The 21,846-nt window shown below is 37.8% G+C and overlaps 1 protein-coding gene and 1 long non-coding RNA gene across 5 annotated transcripts in view; one reads left to right on the top strand and one right to left on the bottom strand.

Moving 5' to 3' along the window:
• Positions 1 to 21,846, top strand: part of kif26ab (kinesin family member 26Ab) — a 118,087-nt gene that overhangs the window by 21,946 nt on the left and 74,295 nt on the right. The gene's annotated exons all lie outside the window — the stretch shown is intronic.
• LOC131698647 (uncharacterized) lies at positions 899 to 21,122 on the bottom strand. The gene is made up of 3 exons (XR_009307690.1): positions 20,768 to 21,122; positions 2,491 to 2,588; positions 899 to 1,028 (listed from the first exon to the last, which is right to left on the bottom strand). It is a non-coding gene; the product is annotated as an uncharacterized LOC131698647 (long non-coding RNA).

A 21,846-nucleotide genomic window follows, 5' to 3' on the forward strand; every position in this document is an offset into this window, starting at 1 on the left:
GTGTTTGTATGGTATTAAAAAGAGAACAGATTTTAAATGTAATATACAGAAGGCTGGATTTGGTGGTGCATTTACTGATAGACAAACACTATTGTATGTTACTATTTATTGGACTTGGGTTTCACAGGGATTTGGAATGTTGTGGTCTGCTAATGGTTCTGCAACAGTTTTACCATTTGGTATTTGAATAGTTTTTTTGTGGAAGGGATTTTACATTTAATGTTTATTCATTCTAAGAGTACCCATTAATATATATTACTTCTCAGTTCCAAAGTGGCCTAACAACAGTGAGCAAAAGTGAATAGGCGACAAGAAGACAACAGTTAAAAAGAGTCTTGGTAAACTAAGGCAAGGACACTTTAGCTATCATAGTAACAATACGGGAAAAAAAAGATATTTATTGAAATGGAGCAAGCAGCTGCACAGCTCAATCCTTAGTCACTTACAAGATGGAGCCTGGCAAGGGATGTCTTCTCATAATAGGTGCCATCATCCCCTGTCATTAACCTGGAAAGGATGTCTGGACGTGCTTATCAGTGGAATAGCAGGAGGCCTGACAATTCTGAGTCGGGGTGGCAAGAAACTATCTCTGAGCATAATAAGATAACCTAGGAATGAGGGAAGATTCGCAGTGAATGACGAACTAAGTGGGCCATGAGCTGGATCAATGCAACAGTTGTTGAGATTGTATGCTTTTATGTCTGCTGGCTGGCTCATTTTTCTTTCCCCTCTCCCTCTTCACGAGCGTCTGGCTGCTACTGATAGGAGCCTGTGAAGTCAATCTGCTATATTGACTTGGATGGCTCGAGGGGAATGTACGTTTTGGGCCACATCTCACCTCTCTGGCATAGGGGCTCGGTTGGAGTGATGAGTTCCGATGAGCTTGATCTGTTGTCGGCCCTTCATCTCTTTACAGCAGCCTGTGTTGTCTTGTTTCCCCACGCTCGCTAACAAGATTTGCAAGGTTCTCTCACAGCTTCTTTCATATGGTTTTGTTGGTTTCTCAGTGGGAAGGACAGAAACTGGGGCTTAGTGCAGATAAATAAAAAAAAAATGGTAATGTACTTGTAATTATTCCTTAGAAACACTAGGAAACAGAAAATGCTGCTTTCAGTGTACACTTGTTACATAGGGCAAATTGGCTGCTCAGTGTCACTGTCTTAAATGAACAACCAGGCTTCCTCAATGACTAGTTACTAAGCTAAGTAAATGTCTTCACATTTCTCAGACTGTAAAACAGATTGAAAACAACCTATGAATTAACCAAATACTATAGAAATGAGAAAGGTCTGTAAACTAAGGCAAACAAAAGCAATCTACTTCACGATTTGGGGAAATTCATATACACAATGACTCGTAAACTACAAACCATATGAGAAAACTGTTACAGAATATATACCTGGCACATGGTAATTCTCTGATTCCAGTTCTGTAGGATATTGTCCAGAATGTCTGGTGTGATGCCTGCACTTTCTGTCTAGGTTTTGTCCTGCATCTCCTGGGGTTTTCAGGGTATACTCCTGACTTCAGGAGGCCCCATAAGAAGCAACCCCTGAGCTTCAAGTCCAGTGAGCAGGGTGGCCACCCCACAGGGCCCCTATGACCTATCCAACAGCCTGGGAACAAGCTGTCTAAGACATGTTCTGAAATGTTTTTTTCTCATTGTTTATGAATCACTTTGAATATACTGAAATCTTCTGTCTTTATAAGGGTACTTAATTTACTATCTTATTTTCAAATTTGATTTATGTATTTTTTTTTTTAAACACACTTTAAAGCCTATTTAGATAAATTATACCATCGCAGAATCACACCCATTACTGCACTCAACATCTCAATTATTATCACTATTCCCTGTTAGGGCTGCATTCTTTTTCACTCTCTTATCTTTATGGCCTGGTGTTGCTTGATTGGAGTTTTGCTTTCAAACGGAATGCCTTTAATGCTGGTGTATGATCAAGCTGATCATGCTGTTGCTATCTTTTGTGATTGCATAGCCAAAATACAGTACAGTATATGTGCTGACAGATCATGCCTTGCTTTTTGTATTTGATATGCAACTGCAGATTTTTATCAGGTGGCCTTATCCAGTATTACAAACCTTGTTCATAAAATGGCTGAACTGGTTTGAATGCTTCTACATGATTAACAAGTATACTTCTGAGATATTTTGCTCACACTAAGTATTCTATTTTAATGTTCTAAAGAGTGACTGAACTCTATACCAATCTGGTCAATAATTAACATCACTACATACAATATAAATAGAATGACCTGAGGTTAGCGAAAAATTAAGATGATACATTTTAGGGTGGAGATATTAAAAACCAGACACTATAGACCATTATAACAGACGCTGATCGGCTTTTTTATTTGTAGACCCCAACAAAAATGACACTTTGAACAATTCTGAGACCTTCAAATCATTCATTCAGGTGCCTCTTTAAACCCTTGCAAAAACATTTTCTGATGTCTCCAGCCTATTCTTACCTAGTTGTTATTAGCGGAGTTGGCTATTTGTTGGGTGAAAGGGTTTCTTTCCCTGCTTCCTTCTTTGCTGCTCTGCTTAGGTTTATGTAAGCCTCTTGCTGTGGGAAAAAAAGCAAATTGAGTGTGACTTTATAGTTTCTCAACAGGAAGGAACATTTAATGCAGACTGCACAATAACAAGCAAAGCATTTCTTGGGAACAGCTCTCGCTGTAAACTGTGATAACAGTAAAGCTGGAGCTGTAAAGTAATTAGGTTCAGTCCCAGCTAAATAGGGTCATGTTTATTTGCACCTTTTTTTTTTACATAAATGCTTACGGCATGTAGGGGAACCTATATAAAAGCAGCACTATATTGCACTGGATGATTTCTATTTCTTTTTGTATTTCCATTTTGGACATCTTGTTTTCAGAGGGGTCTGCTTGTGTCCAGCGTTGCAGCTGATTGGATTAAACACAAGTTAAAGCAACTTATGTTACGGGTCCTCGTATAGACTGTGCAGTCCTGTGGCAGATTCATTATCTGGAAATAAGTTAATAAAGAGTCGCTATTGCTGCTTTTGCTTCAGTTATTATTATTATTATTATTTATTTCTTAGCAGACGCCCTTATCCAGGGCGACTTACAATTGTTACAACATATCACATTATACATTATTTCACATTTTTTACAGATATCACATTATTTTTACATACAATTACCCATTTATACAGTTGGGTTATTACTGGAGCAATCTAGGTAAAGTACCTTGCTCAAGGGTACAACAGCAGTGTCCCCCACTGGGGATTGAACCCACAACCCTCCGGTCAAGAGTCCAGAGCCCTAACCACTACTCCACACTGCTGCCCCTTCACTCAGTGGTCAGTGAAGTTCTGATTTAATTTTACAATTCAAAATACAATGCACACAATTACAGATAAGAAGCAGTAAGTTTGGATAGCATATACTTCAGAAATATTTTCACCCATACATTAAACATGTGGCCCTGTAGTCCCATGTGGTTATGCGATACTGACTGTTTATTTTCATAAGGTTCTTAAGGAGCAGTAAATAGTGTATTAAACCTTCAATATACTAACATGGATATACGTTAATAAAGAGAGTTGGTATTGCTGATTTTGTTTCAGTGGTCAGTGAAGTTCTAAAGAACAAGCAACAACATCGGTCTATATCTGTCTACCTCAGACTGCGCCACCAACAGGCTGCCTCCCAGACTACAGGACTTTAGTATACACAAAAAAATATGCATTATTCATATATTTCACAAGCATTCAATTATTCTTGTAGGTAAGTACTTTATTTTTTTTAATCTTGTGGGTGCTACACTGACACCAAAGTCTCAGACAGAAAAAAACAGTGTCTGAGATGGGATTTTAAAACCAGGATTTCCTGCACCCCACTCCCCAGCACTGAACTCTTGAGAAACACTGCCCCCATATCCACAGATCAAGAAGGCAGTGAATCTAGTGGCTAAAATAATAAGCTCTTTGAGCAGGGAGGTGGTTGGTTAATATCCAAGTTCGGCTGCTGACTTTGTGGCATGTAACCGCCTGCCTCTGCCCTACTCCGTGTATTTAAGTATATGCTTCATTAGGTTTACCAACTATATTAGTATATACAGCATAATCATCATAAAGCAACAGTGAAGTGATTTTTCACAGGGATACATAGCAAGTCAGTGCTTCATGAACCAGCACCCTAGCTGGCATGTGCCCAAATTTCCCCAATGTGTGGTTTGCTCCTTACCATTGCATTGGTGCAAATACAACATGAGCTATGCTTAGTCTCTTTTGTAAACTGATTTATAGGTAAAGCACAGTTATTTAAAAGGTTTCTGATTCTGTGGTACTATTACACAAAGGAGGGTGTCAACAGTGGAAGTTACCTTCATTTGTAATAAAAGGAGAGTAAGAAGACTGGGACCCACCACAGGGTTCCACTCACCAGACCAGACAGGCACTTCCAGACAGAATTCTCAGATGCTTGTGAATTGCCATATTGTATCAGAAGTGACTGTCTTAGACTTCCCAGGTCTACTAAGAAAGCACATCATAAGGCACCCACAATTTAACACCTTAATCCTCATTCAAGCAGTAAAGGTATTCCCTCATATACCTAACAATGAGCTAAATTCAAGTTATTTTGATGAATACAATTGATATTCATGAAGCTTTCCGAGTGTTATTACAGACTACAAACAATAGAAAATGCAGTTTTCTATTTTTTTAATGCTTTGTGACTAGGGGCAGCACAATCTTCTTTATCGAACAGAGCTTCAAATTAGATGTTTGCATTGTAAATGTACAAATATCCATTAATTAGATGACTGCACTGGGCCTTTTTATTCATAGAAGCCTTTTAAAAGTCTGTCCTGATAGTGAACATTTTATCCTACCTGCTGAAGCCCTGAGTGAATGTTGCTTACCATATAGGAAACACTAAATGGCAAAGCTGTTTTCTAATTCGGAGATCAAAGCTCATTAGCTAAAGAGATGTCTTAATTTCCTGATTTTGACTTTTTTCTGTTTTTGGGGAGGTGGGAGTGGGTTCCTTTCACACTTCCTGGCAAAACAGGAAATGACAAGAGTGAAAGGGAAGATAGGAAAGTGTTTCATTAATCTGTTCACTAAAGGACCAGCCCCATTGGCAGAGAGCTAAATAAATGAAAAACAAACTCATAAATGACCACAGCAGGACTCCTGACTGGTATATTTATCACAAAAAGAAATCTTTTTTTCCAGCTGTTTATATGGTTCTCCGTAATAGTATATTCCGAAAAGGAATCATTTGGAATGTGGTTAGCCCCACCTATAATGATGATAGCTGTCATTTATTATTTATTTAGATATTGTTTGACCAAGATAGCCCTACTGGGATGGAGTATGTTTTTTTCCAATGGGGGTCCTCCCAGTTCTACCCAGTTTAATAGCTGGGTGGAACTGAAGCATGATCATGGTTGCCTCCTTTTCAAGGGGTAAAACCTAGACAGACAGTAAGAGGGTCAAAGTTTAGTACCACGGTTCCAGGAACTTTTGGTGAATTATTGTAAAAATTCTGAAAAAAAGACTCAGTTGAGGTATGCATTTCCATATATGAAGAATGGATACTATTGGAAAAATTGGCAGTTTTTCAGCACTAAAAGTTGCTGATAATAGGGACATACAGCCGTCTTTTCAGGAAACAGGAAAAAAAAAAAAGGTTAATTCCTGGACTGTCCAGGCAGGATCTCAGTAGGGGGCTTGAGCAAATCAAAATTAGGTCAAGTGACAGAGCCTGAAATTTGTATCCAATATGAAGACCAAGTTTGAATCCTGAAATGTTCCCTTGGATGCCTTGTTCTAAATGCCACCACTGCCGTAATAGGAGAACTGAATGGAACATTTATACTTTCAACCCAATGATTAGCTATTGCGATAACAAAGGCCTCTCAATTCATCTATTTGACACATCACTTTGCTGGAACATGGGTCTACTGACCTTGACGGAGTATATACAGTTACCGGGACTCAAATGAAATGAGGACCTTCCCATTTGTGTGGCCCTACATGAAACTGATTTCTTTCACTTTACCAGAACAACAATTGTACATTTTGTCCAAATGAATTTACAAAACATTGCTCAGATGAGGACCTTGGTTGTTTTCATATAGTCCTAGTCATGTTTCTTCTTTACTGGCCCCATTGTGTTTAAGTGGCTTAATTGGTTTAATGGTGTGCAAAGGTTTAACAAACAGCAGGAGTTTATCATAATAAAACAACCTCGATTTCTTTTGTACGAAATTCTCCATGGCTATAAAGGGGATCATACATCATGGCTTTAACATCAAGGGAGTTGCTTAAACTTAGTAATGCTTGAACTGGTGTTTTGTTAGCTGCTCAATGGTGGATAATGCAAAACAACTAATCATAAATGTATCTGATAATTAAAAAACAAAAACTAAAAAATAACAACCTACTGTATGGCTGAACACCAAGGATATATTTGATTCAAAACACAAGAGAACCAGTGTTATTTGACCTAACATGCCCCTCAAAACCTATTTTAAAAACTGTTTTTGTAACATGTGTTTAGATTAATTAAATAAGTAATTTCCTGGCTGTTTCTATTGAGGGTTTGGCGTATATTTTTATTTCAAACTACTGTATTTTTAACCTTAGAAAACAATGACAAAGAAAATAAAGTTTTTTGAATGGAGGTCACAGAAGGAGCAGTTTCTAAAATCATATGAGTCTTCAGCTGTTTATATTTTTGCTTTCGAGTGAGTTTAGAACAACCTTGAGTACATATATTTTTTTAAGCTTAAAATTATATGGTTAATCAGCTGCTCTTAGTGTGGCTGACAGCAGAGATTAAGCAGAGGGCAAGACAAGGAGACCACTACTGCTATACTAAACAAGCAAAGGAGTCCAGAATCTCTGCCAATGTGCTAACTAGGAGAAAGTTTACTTGCTGTTTAATTTCAGTTGAAATGTCCATATTTGAACAGAAAGGTATTTTAGAGTTGCATTGATCTATAAAGTTTTAACGTAGTGTCAAATTAAAATACAATTATTTCAACCAAAATTAAACAGCAGTAGCATCTGGTTTGCATATCAACAGTTGTTTTATACATGACGTAGCTTGTTTGTGTTAACCTAGCTTTAAAAATACTTTTCTGTATACTTAAAGAAGCGTTTTAAAGGGTATCATATCCAGCATGAAAACCAGAGCTAACTGCAGTATAATGAAACTGTGCAGTAAGGTGACAGCACTATTTATTCACTTTACACGACAGACAGCCCCGGTCTACAGTTACTCTGTCATGAGAAAGTAAACTCTAGAGGAAGTTCCTGTTTCCAGCGAGGCTTCGGGTTTATACAGTAGAACTATGTTGTGGGCCTAATTGCTCTAAAATAATGGGATTTCCTCTACAGTATGATATGTTCATTGGCGTTTTTGGCAAGCTTTGCACAGAGCTGGAACATAGAGGACACTCTTTCCTGGTTGGGTGTTGTGAACTCAGGAAAGCCAATAGGTCTTGGACTGTCCCACCCTACACTGTTAAAGAAAAACAAAACAGCAGCTGGATGTGTGTTGTGCCCATCACAGAGTATTAAGGTATTCAGTACTTTTTGATTATCTTGGAACTGGAAAGCTCTAATTTCCTTGCTGTGCTTTCAGACATAATTAGAAAAGTCAGTGCTTCTAGGTTAGGGTAATCCTTTTAATGAGTAATGTATCATTTCAAAGAGGCAAATCTTGCAATGTTTTTTTTAAATCATCTCACTGATTGGAGGGCAGTAACCCCTTACAGGCCCCTGTGCTTTACGGAACAGCATCAAATGCAGATGCTCTTTGAGTAGCGCCTTAATTAAAGTTGTAGCGTCTCACAATCATGTTCAGTTTTATTGTAAAATATGTTTCCTGGTTGACTGTTCCCTACAGTCTTCCGTAGCTGAGCTTTCTGTGCATTCTACTTAATCACACCTTGTTGACAACCCGGTTGCTTTACATTCAATAAAAGTAGTTTTGTGTTGTTGAAGGGAGTTCTAGGGGTAAACTTTGAGGCAAAGGTGTAAACATCCTTAGAGTCAGGTCTATACTCACTGGTGTGCCCATTACCTGACAACTATGTGTGTATTTGTGTGCTTGTGTGTGCGTAAGTGATTAGAAGGGGAACCCTCTCAGATTTGGCAGAGCTGAACAGATGTCATACAGCAGCACTTGTTTTGAGATTTTAAGGATTTCTTTGTACTGAACAAAAAAGGTTTAACAAAACTGGCTCTAAAACCAAGCAAATATCACCAACAATGGAAGGTCTGTAGCGCGGTATACTGAATGGAAGATTCGATAACCTGATACTTCAGACAACATCTGGGGTTCTTGCATAGGTACGTGCTTGCTGAGTGAAAGTTTAAGCCGGTTTAGCTACGGCTGTATTTGGTTCTTCCTCGATCCATCACAGATGTCGCACTGGCTCAGCAAAAAAAAAAAAAAAAACAGGAGTGGGGGAGATGATTGGTCATTTTAAAGCATTTGAAAGCTTAATCTGGTGTAAGCAAAACTGTAAAAACTTTTTTTTTAAACCATACGGGGACAACATTTTACCCTAAATGACCCAAATTCAACCTTTCACCACTAAAGGTATCTATAGTTACAGTTATTTGATTTAATATTAAACAGGCACATCATGATTTTAGTAAGCAATCAGACATACTGTATGTTGACACATTTCAGCAGAAATCTGGAATGCTTTTGCCATGTATACTGCCAGCTGCATGTCTGTCATTCAGCATATGGATACTAGTAAAGGAGCAAGCCTTTCAATAAAAGCACCTCTTTGAGGAAACTTTCAAACATATGAAGTGTTTTGTACTTGTTTTCATTCAGAAGTTACTTCCTTGAAAAAACCCACGTCCTAAGCGCTAGACGCTAAGCCCTACTGCATGCAATGACAAGAAATTGAAAGAGCGCTGTGTTAAAAAGCCCAAGTTGAAGCTTAGCTGCGCCAAATTGCTTCCTGCCTCATCTATATGAATGCAGCCCATGTTTTGCCCTTAATCTGAGGTTGTTTTTTCCGACACAGACGGGTACACTTCAGCGAGGGAGCACTTCACGTTTGCCTTACGACATATCCCTAGAAGAGGCACAATATGATGGAAATAAAAAGGCTCCCAGTGTTTCGGCAGAAGGGGACCGAATCTAAACTTTTCATCAGCCACACAATTAACCATTGACCTTTGGTGCCCATAATCAGACCTATGTTATGAGTTGCACGTGCGGCTGCATCCAAAAAGAGTTTGCAATTAGCAATTTAGGTCTGAATGGCCTGACAGAGTGTTTGCTTAGGGGGTAGTAGCAGTTTCTGTGTCTCATCTCAGGGCAATTGCAAGGATATATGTGTGGACATTGATAGCTCAGGGATGTTCTTGCAGCCCCCAAGGCATTGGCTATCAGATAATTGCAGCAAGGCTGATTTGACCAGTCTGGGGCTGAGAGTTCAACATGTATTATAGATTGGCCCATTACTCCCAAGGCTTTTTTTTTTTTTAAATGGGCTTATATTAAAAATGAATTTTTCCATGGTAATAGTGATCACAGGGAAGGAAATTCTTTTGCTGCACTAACGAGGTTTATTGTTTTGAGGGGCTTTATCTCATCCATTTTAAGTAAGACGCACACATGCTGGCAAATAACTTTTTTTTATTCCATTGGCAGGCTCAATTCATTTGTATGTAAAATAGTTTTCTGTGGCATGAGTTTTTGCAATTGTATTGTTTTTGTATGTGAATGAGGTAATGAACTAGTTAGAACAAAGGATTTGAAACATTATTTTATGCTGTAGAAATATAAACAAAGAACAATACTAAAAAAAAAAAAATTGAACACATGTCCAGCTCAGTTTATGAATTTCAGGCTTCGGTGCACTATAGGAGATAATGTTGCAACAGAAAGGGAGAGACAGAAAGGCAGACAGAGAAGTATCCGTGATGGATAGCATTTTTCATATGGAATGTGCCAATGCATAAATAAACTATATAAAGCAAGCTAAAAATGCTAAAACAAACTAAAAACACTAATATTTAAAGCAAAATAGGTTTGCAGTGGAAAGGTGCATGGAATTGTGTGCATGATTAGATTATTCACTCTTAATTTTAGCCCGAAGAAGGCTATAAAGCCAAAATGCTAACTTCTGATCATTTTTCATATTTTCTGTGTGAAGGGAAAAAGGACCCTATTTTGTTTCTAGAAAAAATAGACAAGCAGATGTCTTACACAAGTGCAGAAGTGTAGGGACAGATTGGCAGGCAGACTGACACTGCTAAAGAGAGAGATGGGAGTCTTATTAGCAACCAGAGTTTATAGCAACCAGAGTTTGTATGGAGTCACAGCACTGTTTGATGATAAAAACAGTATTTTTGGTGCCAGTGTGGTGATGAAAACATTTCAGACTTGGGGGGTAGTCTTATTGCATTGCCCAAATGTCTACACAGTCTTTGATCACAGGAAAGTGTCTTAAGAAACAGCTGGATTGAAAAAACGATTGTAAATACATATAAAATCCATACCATTAAAACATGAATAAGATATTCACCAGACATGTGTATCATCGTGTCATTTAAACCATGTACTATTAACATGGTCCACTCTGATTTACCATTATCAGCAGCTTTTGGTTATATGGCACTACAGCTAAACTATATATTTTCCATGACATGGAACATATTTTCCAGAACATGGCCGTAGATCACAACCAGTCATTGTTATACCATGAGCTACTATCATGGTCAACAATGATACCATAGTTCTCCAAAGGTCTGGGTCCTAGTTTTACTGAAGTTTTGTGAAACCAGATGTTTTTGTTCCTCAGCAGCTGGTATTTTAGTATTCAGTTTTATACATGTAACCATGTAATTTGTGGTGCCATTTCTTGTAATTACTCTTGAGATAGTGAAGGTTATTTTGCTTTTGGGTTACTTGCCATTTTTGTAAGTAAAGGAACAGCCAACAGGTTAATTGTGCCCCAGGGCTGCATGGATATAAAAACAAATGAAAGGAGCCTGCAAGGGGAAGTGTAAATCACATTGAAAAGAGTTTTTTTTTTTAAATCTATTTCTCTTTACAGAAAAGCAAATGAGACACACTGTATTTGAATCTTTATAATGACATGTGGTTATGTATATACTAGTATATCAAATTTGCAAATAGGTGAAATTCTGTGAATATTAATAAATCGTCAGCATGTTTAAGGTTGGCAAAATATCTCTCATCACCACATACATATCTAGGGGAAATGAGCTGCCTTCGCTTGCAGCTAATAAACACTGACCCTGACCCAATACCCAATAGTTACCAGGGACCACAAGCAAACACACTTTACAGTATCTACTTATTTTGTTTAACAACAATAAGTTAAAAGAAATACAAGTTTATAGGTGTCTATTTTGAGAAATTAAAGTTTGATAGTCATGAAACAGTACTACTGCGGAGGATATAAACCAATTTTTTTTCTGTATACACAGAAGTGGTTTTCAGTCGTATTTGAACTGATTGCTTAGGCTCCTTCAAATTTATGTTGTCATCTTAAAGTGAGTTTTAAGATTCTAAAGTCCTGATAGCTTTTAGAGGGCATCTACCTGTGAGATAATGACCACTCCATTCAGAATCTGATCTGATCCACGAGGAATATGTTAGAGGATGGACTTATGGATAGTCAGTTATACTTAAGTACAGCTGCAAAGAATCACTAAATATCTCAGTGCCTGATGTTTAAAGGTAGACAGATCTGGGGCACACACTTACATCCAGCCGGCTACTGGAGTGGAGTCATGCATGCAAAAGAACGTCTACCAGAGCCTGCCTGAGCTCCTTCAATGTGACAATGACGGGAGCTCTAGCGGAACTGGGTGAATCTAGATTCAAATAAATATGTATAAAGGGCATATATTGTTTACAATATATAAAGAGAGAGTGGAGAAAAACTATCAAATATATGGTGTCCAGACATTTTGGGAAACCACTGTACACTATCATTGCTGATCATGATTATTATAATGAAAATATATATGTTGATCTATATTGTTCTATATACCAAGGATGGTATGTCAGAGGTTAACCACATTATTAGTACCTGGTTTACCTACCTGAATGCCTCAACTATTTGAGTTCTTGACACTTAAATATCACATAGAGAAAAGTCAAAAAGTTGGAAAAACCGTATTCTTTTCATTCTTCTTGTTGTTCTTCTCCTTGTACCAAGGACCAGCCCTTTAAACATGTGATATACAATTCTAAAGAATTGCTTCTTCCTGGCTTTTTATCAGATTACATAGAGTAAATATGCAGAGGTGCCAGTTGTTTTTAATTGTGTCCCATAGTGTGCCCCCTTACAGCTAAGGACCTCCGTCTCATTAGAATTTAAAAGGACTCAAGGAAGTGAGACCCCTTTTTATGGAGCTACAAGGCTGCCTGTTTTTTCCTATTGTTCCCGATTGACAACGTAGCTAAATAACCATTGTCAGAGCTCTTGATATGCAGACCATTTAACAACAAAAAAAACTTCCCAATCATTAAGTGGATTAGTACTCCATGTGTTTTCAATAGGCAGTGGGGTTTTTTTGTGTAAAGCCTAATCTTATGTTTTTTTTTTTTTTTAAAAAGCAAGCAGACAAATGTCTAGACAACTCTATTAGCACATACAAGCAATTACCCATGCTTCTGCTACTGCTAAGGTTAATTTGAGGTTTATAAAGGACTTTTTAATGAAATTAGATTATTTTCTTTCAAGGAGAGATAGCTATTTGTATCTTCTCCCTTGAGATTTAAATGTTAAAGTCAATGAATCTTTGGGAAATAGTCAAGGGCTGAGTATTTGTATCTAATCAGCTAGGGACGTTTGTCTACTCTGAAAGGTACTATAAAACCCATGCTGATTCTTGCATCTTGTTGTTTGTTTGTGCAAGCTTTTCCATTTTAAGGGCAAAGTGCTTTGTGATATATTCAGAAAGCTCATATATCTGGCGTCTCCCATCTCCTGTTCAGATGACGTTTATATGGAAAGGGCAGATATATCAAGGATGTCATTCCAAAGTTAAATTTGTGTAATAAACTGTAATAAAACAGTAGTTACAAAACTAGTAACAAGCTACCAATACCATTTAGATACCATTATAATACCAGTATATTATCTGAAAAAAAAACAATAACAAAAAAAAACAACATTATTAGCAAACTACAGCGTTAATAATGGTAATGCATTTGGAATAAAATACTTCACTTTGGTACTGTGGTCCCATGGTACTGCAATGGATTGCCAGTGTACATTGATCAGTATCATTATGCTGTTATTGTTATCTCAAAATATGGAAATGCTACCACTTTGGTACCATTCTTCCAAATGCATGTAGCTTCCCCTGCACCATTACTCCAAAGTAAAGAACTCTCGATTATAGTTCCACTGCCTTGCCATTGGAGATGATTTGGGAATGATTGGCAAGGTGCGAGTCTGATGTTACTGTATGGGTGCTTCCCAATCCCTGTAAAGCATTTCAGTCCAATCCTGAAAGCCCACCCCTCACTGCTATTCAGTTAGGGGCCTCTCCCTAGCAGAGAGTGCCAGCCTAATTCTATTATAAGAGCTCCACTAACAGATAGATTGAACCCATCAAACGTGTAAGACTTCAGCTGGATTCTAACCCAGGACTTTAGAGATTACAGACGAAAACATTCTCCACTGTGCTAATAGTCACCCAGATATTACAGTGTACATTAACTACATCAGTTCAGTCAGGCATCATTCACAAGCATTGACAAATGAATCAGCCGTTGTAAAGCCGATGCAGTATATTCGGTCTCTCGCAGGTTATTGTATTAGACATTTTGTTGTTGGATATTTATGGGATCTGTATTGGGTTTCTCTGCTGAATGTGTCTCGTAGTAGCATTTCAATCATGCGGTGACTGTCACTCTTGCGTCAGTTTCTTTTTTTTTATGTAAACAGATTGGAGTTGCCTAGAAAAGTAATTACTGTCCATCATTACATTAACATTGAAAGGACACTGGCTGGGTCGTAATTGAGAGGTTTAGTATTCCATATCTGTAGGTTGTTCACAGTGCCTATTAGGATGACAGTGAGGGTTAAACATACTGTAAACACACACACACACACACACACACACGCACACAGAGAGGTATTCATTTATGGTAGTTTTGTTGACAACTTATTGAACAAAAAGTATACTGAATTTTTTAGATAAAAGCGGATTGTAGTTACTTTAGTTCCGCTACTGCTACACCCGTATTGCAGTATTACATATGATGTCAGATAGGCTGGAGAGCACAACACAACTGATCTTGGTGTGCTTCTATAAAACTATTTATTATTATTATTATTATTATTATTATTATTATTATTATTATTATTATTATTATTATTATTAATGCATGCATTGGTCTGTGTGCATTGGATTCTCACAAGACAAAAGAACCAGGACTTCAGAATAGCCCGGTACAACCACCTGATCTCAGCAGTCACATGCTTTTGCCAGATTTCCCAGTGAAGGAGAGGAACCATAAAAACCAGCCCCCTTCAGTCCCTTTGGTGCCTGGTAAATTCACTTTCTCTGTACATGGTACTGTAGATGCAACAGAGTGACAAGAGATATTGACAAGTTAATGGACAGATAAACTGATACAATTTGCTGTAATTGTATCATCTACCCATTAACCGATCCATTCTGGAGAGAGTCAGACAGAGCAGAGAAGGAATAGTTCCGTTCTAATATTACATGATGTTGATTTTAAATTATTATTATTATTATTAGTAGTAGTAGTAGTAGTAGTAGTAGTGACCCACAATTAAACATAAAAGGTGTCACTATAATGCAAGTCAAAAACCCACCTGTTACATGTTTTACATTTCAGGAAGCCTTTGTCATGTTTCTACCACAAGTTCTGTCTTTTGAATTCAATGCTGGTATTATAATTCCAATTTGAAAGTAAAATTAACATTAAGTAATTTTATGATTAAGCCCCACATTGCTTAAAGTGTGATTCTATTTAGTAAGCTATATATAATATACTATCATTATCTGTGCAAGTAACGACAAAACAAATAAATAAATTACTGAATGAATCTAGTGGCTAATGTTTTTGGCTAAGTTTAAACAATTAGAGAATGGCGAAACGGTTTAATAGTTTGATATTCATTAAACTTTTCCAGTCTATTGTCCAGTCTATAGATGGTTCATGAATATCAGAATTCATGTAATTAATTCATATTGATTTTAGCCAAAATACTGATTTGGGCCCTACATTTCCCACATTTGTAACAGCTGTTTATAGAACCTTATGGGGCTGTGCTGTCGAGTGCTTATCATGTGCTTCCACCCCGGGCCAAACATCACTGGTGTGGGCCAGCATTGAGCAGCAGGGGGGCAATAAACAACAGATGTTTCAGTGAGAAAAAAATACAAAGACTTTAAAAATCCAACTAAAAAGCTGAGATGCCCTGAAGAAAGTTCTCAAAGCTACAAGTGCTGGTGTTCAACATCTGCTCCTTCACTTTCCACGGAACTGTTGTCTTGAAGACAATAGATTTACTGTTTACATATCATATTTAGTGCTACTTATAAATACACTCTTATAGGGAATTATTACATCAGTGCATTACCATGATTAAACCCTGATCATTATTACCTCCTACCCTTGTAGCTACCCTTGTGCTACCACTGACTCTTAATGCAGAACCATTTTAGTGCTTTAACATTGCCACTGCAGATCATTCAGTGAACACAAGTATTGATTTTAGTGTTATATATTGGTTTTACCTGAAAGTATGTACTTAAATATAATGTATTCTAATTAAATGCATACGTGATAGTCCTGTATGCATAATTCCAGTATAAGTACATACTCAAATTAATCAAATGACATTGAATTGTCAGGCTAACAGGCTTTACACACACACATTACAGGAACCTACTTTGCATTTGCTGAATAAAGCATTTCCATTCTGGTTATACCATTATTGGGATAATAAGATACATTAAGAGATAATTCCGGTTAGATTTGGCTTTCGTCTGGTTTTCTACTGCTCCTTCAATAGAGGACACCACTCTTTTTACTGTATATTCTAGACTGTTGTGAAAAGCTCCATGAATATTGAGCACAGAAGGGTTAAAACTCAGCCTACAGTTAAGTCAAGAAGCTGCAAATTTTCACACCAGGTAGTCTTTTGGGAGAAAACAAAGGAGCCTGCCGTTATCTTATAGCCCAATTAGAGTTTCACGGGTTGTTTAATTGCTGTCAGTGAGTAGTGGCCTTTTGTCAACCACCAAGCTTAAAGGTGAAGCAAGTCTGTGCAAGTCTTATAGTATGTGGTTTATACTAACGGTGTCCGTTTCTGGGTAAACTTTTCATTTTGTATTCGTGGACTAGGGATGAAAGCTCATACAGTGCTGTTAGCCAGTGTCTTGTAGAGAAAGTGACAGTATGAATTGATCAATTAGCTTCCTCAGTACATTAGCAATACCTGAGATATGTAACAGACACTTTTGTGTACCTAGGCTGTGCCTAACATGAATGTTTAATGTTCATCTATAAAAGCAGCCTCCCCCTGTTGGCAAGTTGTAAGACTGACAGACTTTTATAGAGCAGCTGGTAAGCACTTGGTTGACAGGTGCTTCTCTATCCAAGTGACTCGAAGGAAGTAATGACAATGAATGGATACCTCCATAACAATTTAAACTCCTTGCAGGCTCATCACTTTGACTTATCCTGGCTGCCATGCACCTCATTGGCACCTCATTCATTTGTGGTCAATCCTCTGTATATATCATTTATTGTGGAGGACCAAGGACTGAGCGCCATTAAAATCTGCTCAGAAACCTCTAATCATCAAGAAACCAAACAGACAAGTCCACAGTCCCAAACTCCATCTGAAAGTACCTGGATTGAATTACCTTCCCTCAGGATAGGTGGTCAGCCATTGCCAGAGAATTAATTTTAGGCTTACATCAAGGCTTAGTCCATGCTATTGCCTATCTTAATCTTTAAAACCCTTTGGATTTAAACCAACTTGAAAAAGGCACTGTGAGATTATGAGTCAATGTAAACACATTCCAATAATCACTAGGAACTGTTTCATGCTCCCAGTTGTCTTTTGAATTCCTGTTTTATTACTTCAGTTTAATTTCAAGTTAATATCTTAATTTTATTCTGGCAAAGAGGTACACAAGGTAGCATTCTCAAGGTGATATAGAAAATCTAGTACTAGGTACAGCGAGACTTGGCTACTGAAGACAAGTGATTATTGGAGGAGAAAATACATTCTGGGGCTGGTAAGTCACGGGACATTTAATATAGGTTTATTTGTAAATGTATGCACTGTATAAAGTTTACATTGAGTAGTATGGCAGTTTGTAATGCAATATCTCATTGAAAGATGTGCCATTTCATTGTGACAGAAATGTGTGAACAAGGACTATGTTGTTTTAAAAATAATGTTTAATTAAGATTCAGCACTGAGTCTGCTGCTGAGGTGATGGAATAACATGAACAAATAAACTCACCTGCAAATTGAAAATGCATTCTGTCAGTCCACCAGGGGAATCTTTTTAAATTCAATACAGGCTTCTGTGTTTTCCCACTGCAAGGAGATTAGCACACTCCTGGAGATGCTAGCAGAACAGAGGCAGAGGGAGTTACAATGCTCAAAGTCAGTGCAAATCTCCTGTGACCTGTATAGTCTGTGCATTCCCCCTCTTCTTTCACTTCTAACCCCCCAGAGGTTCTTAGCAAACATCCTCAACAAGCCTTCCAGCAAAAACTAAATGTGCCTTTTTATAAAACAGCAAAGTGCCAAAAGTGAAGACTTAAAAGCATATAAAAATTCTTTAAAGGAAACCAGTTTCAAGCAAGCAGTTGCATTTCTAAGCAAATATATTTTAATTCCCAAGTCCAAGTAAGCCGTAACATAATTACAGCTAAACTTTAGAGCCCATTTGGGACAATTTACAGAGGTGTAACTTTTATTTGATCAATCCTGAGCTTCAAAGCAGAAGGAAGGAAGTACAGCGGTGGGTGAGGAGAATGGGGAGGAGCTGTCTGCAATTGGGCTTGGGTTTTCTAAGTATAATGAAGAGTATTGCGCGCATTCTGTTGCAGGGCTTTTCATAGGAAATCGAAATTGAATTAAAATGCAATTTAAGGGATTCCGTCAAACCTGGTGGCTCAGTAGAGTGTTAAAGGAGCCTGGTTTCCTTTTCACTTCCAGCCCTGCTTCATGAAACATGGAGGTCTGAGACAATTTCACAGTATATAGGTATCACAAAATCATCATCATACAAACAAGAGACAAGACGGGTTGGACATGGACAATGAGCTGCTCCAATGCTGGCTGCGTCACATAGAGTGCTTTTGCCATACCTCCTCAGTAGATACATGTAAGACTTAATTCTCCTGAGCTCTCTTAGCCTTGTACTTTTAGTCTGCTAAATTCCTCTATAAAATCTGGACAAGTTCCAGTGTTCATAAATGTATTCAATTAGATTTTAATTAGTTAAGAGAGTTGCAGTCCACACAGTACACATAGTAGGAGACACGTCCCTTGCTGCAAGTTGTAATTTTCGTGAAAATAGATTATTAATTTTTATAAATTAAGAGCTGCAAAGAAAATGCCTATTCTCTATAGCCTTTTTTCTGCACATAAGTCATTTATATGATAACCAGAAAGTAACCTCTGAAATATGCAGTATATAGACAGATGTTTTGGCTGATGCTGTACAGGTGTGTAAAGGTTTCTGTGGGAGTAGGAACACAAACATGTAAGTTTAAAGTATTATCAGGAGCTCAATGCATTATTACTGGGCATGGGATTTGGTTCCTCCTCATTAGAATCCCAATATTAAGACAATGCAACTGTATAGTAAGAGCTGTACATACACCCAAAATATAAAATAGAGAGTTCTACCAGTAAAAAAAAAATGACCTCATAGACAGACATCATAAATTAGATTTTTAATCTTCCCAACCCAGTTTCCAGTCTCCAGCACTAAATGCCAGGTTACATTACGTCACAATGCACTGAGCAGCCCTGTGTGAGGAATCATAATAAGGTCTCATTGCTTATCCTTTTAAGCACTTATTATAGATTCAAATCCATCATTTCTGTTTGCTTTGCAGGGGAGAAATGTCCACAGAGTTTACTCTTCTTAAAACATGCTCCCCTTTTACTGCCTTAGGCCTAGAGATTATACCCAAAGCCATTCGATAATTGCCATCATGCATCTGGGGAGCACCAAGATTATTTATAAGTCATCTTCAAACCATGTCACACAAACTAACCATAAACATTTAAAGAATGCCCCAACACGGTGTTGCCTGTTGTCTGCCCAACACTTTTGGATAGAAAATACGTTACAATTCAAATACACAGAGATAGTTTGTCGTGGAACAATTCTTCTTGGTGTTGAGAGGTACACAAACTTGAGAGAGAATAAATATTCCGGGGGAAACATGTCTGTCTGCCTGTATATCATTAGCCAATTTTGTATTATTTTTTTATTGCACATCCGCCTGGACCTGTAGAGAGTACATTTAGCAATGTGAGCATGGACCTGCCAAGATCAACAGCTTCTTCTGTGAGCTGATGACAGGATGACTGATAAAAATAAGAAAAATAAAGAAAATGTGCTTGGGGGTGCTGGTGTTAATGCACACAGACTTGGGGACGTCAGAGAGAGAAGACTAAACAGTCTAAAAGAATCCTTTGTGCATGTGTGAGTGAGACTGCAAAAAGATGATTAACTGGTACAATATGACAAATAGATTGATAAATGGATAGATAAATAGACAGACATGCAGGTAGGTGAGATGTAGACAAACACAAGCTTTGTATACATTACTGCCGTACAGCTATGGCCAAAGGTTTCACATCACCTAGAATTTTAGGATTGGTGTGTAATTTTAAAAAAAAAACAAAAAAAAACTATCATGTAATCAAAGAAACTACAAAATGATATTGCAAAAGTAGTACAGTATTACATATTAGATTTCAAAATGTCACATTTGTTAATTTGTGTCAGTTTTTTGTTAAGTATATGGAAAACTACAAAGCGGTATGTAATTCAATATGTTAACGTAACATTCAGCAGGTTTCATTTGACTATGAAGAAAAATTTGTTAGTTCTATAGGGTGATGCAAAACTTTTGACTAGCGTCTGCTTTTCATTTTCACTCTTCAGAACCATTTGAAAATGACATTAGACAGTTGATTTATAAGGCGAGCCATGCTATTATTGTGACGTGTATGCTGGTAGCAGCTGTAGATAGAAACCAAATTTCCATATCTTAATTTCTATTGTTGTGTTGTGTTGGTGAATGTGAATGCCCAGCCTACACAGATATTTTGTTTAAACCTTTTATTTTGGCCCTAGTGCCATGTTTTTGTGTTTATTTTGTTACGCACAATGCTGCACAATGAAACTGTTACATATATATTGTGAGCGGGTGGGTGCACACAGAGAAAACAGACAGTAGTTTCCAAAACAAAGCAAGTTTTTATTCCAGTATTCTGTAAGGCTTGCTCTTATACTGCAATGTCAGCTGCGTTATCGAGATGTGTCCATAAAGAAAGTAAACAATTCAAACAAGATTTCAAACAAAACAAAACCACCAAAACAAAAATGCCGATGTAAACCAACTGGACCAATAACCACATCCAGTTGGTGAATAGGTAATTCCACCTGGGGTTTGGGGTTTTCCTAACTTGCTTGGCTTCTTTAGGAAACCCTTCTCCTACCCTTATTCTGCAGTCCAGTCCTTTATGGATCCCAGCAGCAGACGGGCCATTCCTCGTAGCCCCTGTAGAGAACAGATGCAAAGGACCACAACGTTATCCGACACTGATTCCAGTTATTCTATTCGGGTTTTATTGTAGATAAACCCCAGAGGTTCTCAGGCAGGAAAACAAAACAAACAACCCACCAGACTGGTGGCACATGCTCCCTTTTACCAGCCAGGCATTTGGCTGTTACAGGCTACAGGTGTGGGCCAATTAAGGCCAATGATAGTCTAACAATAGTCAAACCATAATTGCCTACCTAACCACACCTGCAGCCTGTTGGCCCGTTAACTCCTTGACGTTATGGCAGGCATGTATGCTGCCCACAAGTCCATCTGATTATTACTGGCAACCTCTGTGGGCTCATACCAAGCCTGCCATGAACGACTCCTGGTGGTAAACTTGTGAGCTGGCTCACAATATATAGATAACAGAAAGCACTGTTTACTCTGCTCAGCTTCTGGAAAAATATATTGTGTGAGAGTCCTTTCAGAACAAGAACGGAAAAAAAACCACTGCATTTTTTATGGATCTACTTTGTGGCCTATACCTTTTCATCTCTTATCTGGGTCAGTTCTAAATCTGCTTTGACTTTTAAAGCCTCTTTCTGTATTTATCTGTCTGTATAATGTATGTCTCACAGACTCACAGTATCTTTATAGTAAGTAAGACAAGAGTCTGGTGGCTTACTCCTACCAAATGATTTTCAAAGGCAATGCAGTGGCCCTACAGTGGCAATGCAAGGATATTGTGGTGGATTTAATAGAGCTTTGTGTGAAACCTCACATGCCGTCCTGTTTTTGCTGTGCACTGCTGCACTGAATTCACAGAAGAAAAAAAATACAAATCACAGTTCATAGGTTTGCATCCTTCTCACAGAAGGTCCAAGTCATTATTATTCCCTATCTTCCAACACCCAGCATGATGTGTCTGTGTATATGTCTGGGCGTGTGTATAGAGGGTCACATGAGAGATAAACCCAAGGTCCTGTCTGCTTGGCAGATGTTAAAGATCCCACAGTGATTGGTAATAAGGCT

This window comes from Acipenser ruthenus, chromosome 18 (genome assembly GCF_902713425.1).
Source record: "Acipenser ruthenus chromosome 18, fAciRut3.2 maternal haplotype, whole genome shotgun sequence".
Taxonomy (NCBI): Eukaryota; Metazoa; Chordata; class Actinopteri; order Acipenseriformes; family Acipenseridae; genus Acipenser; species Acipenser ruthenus.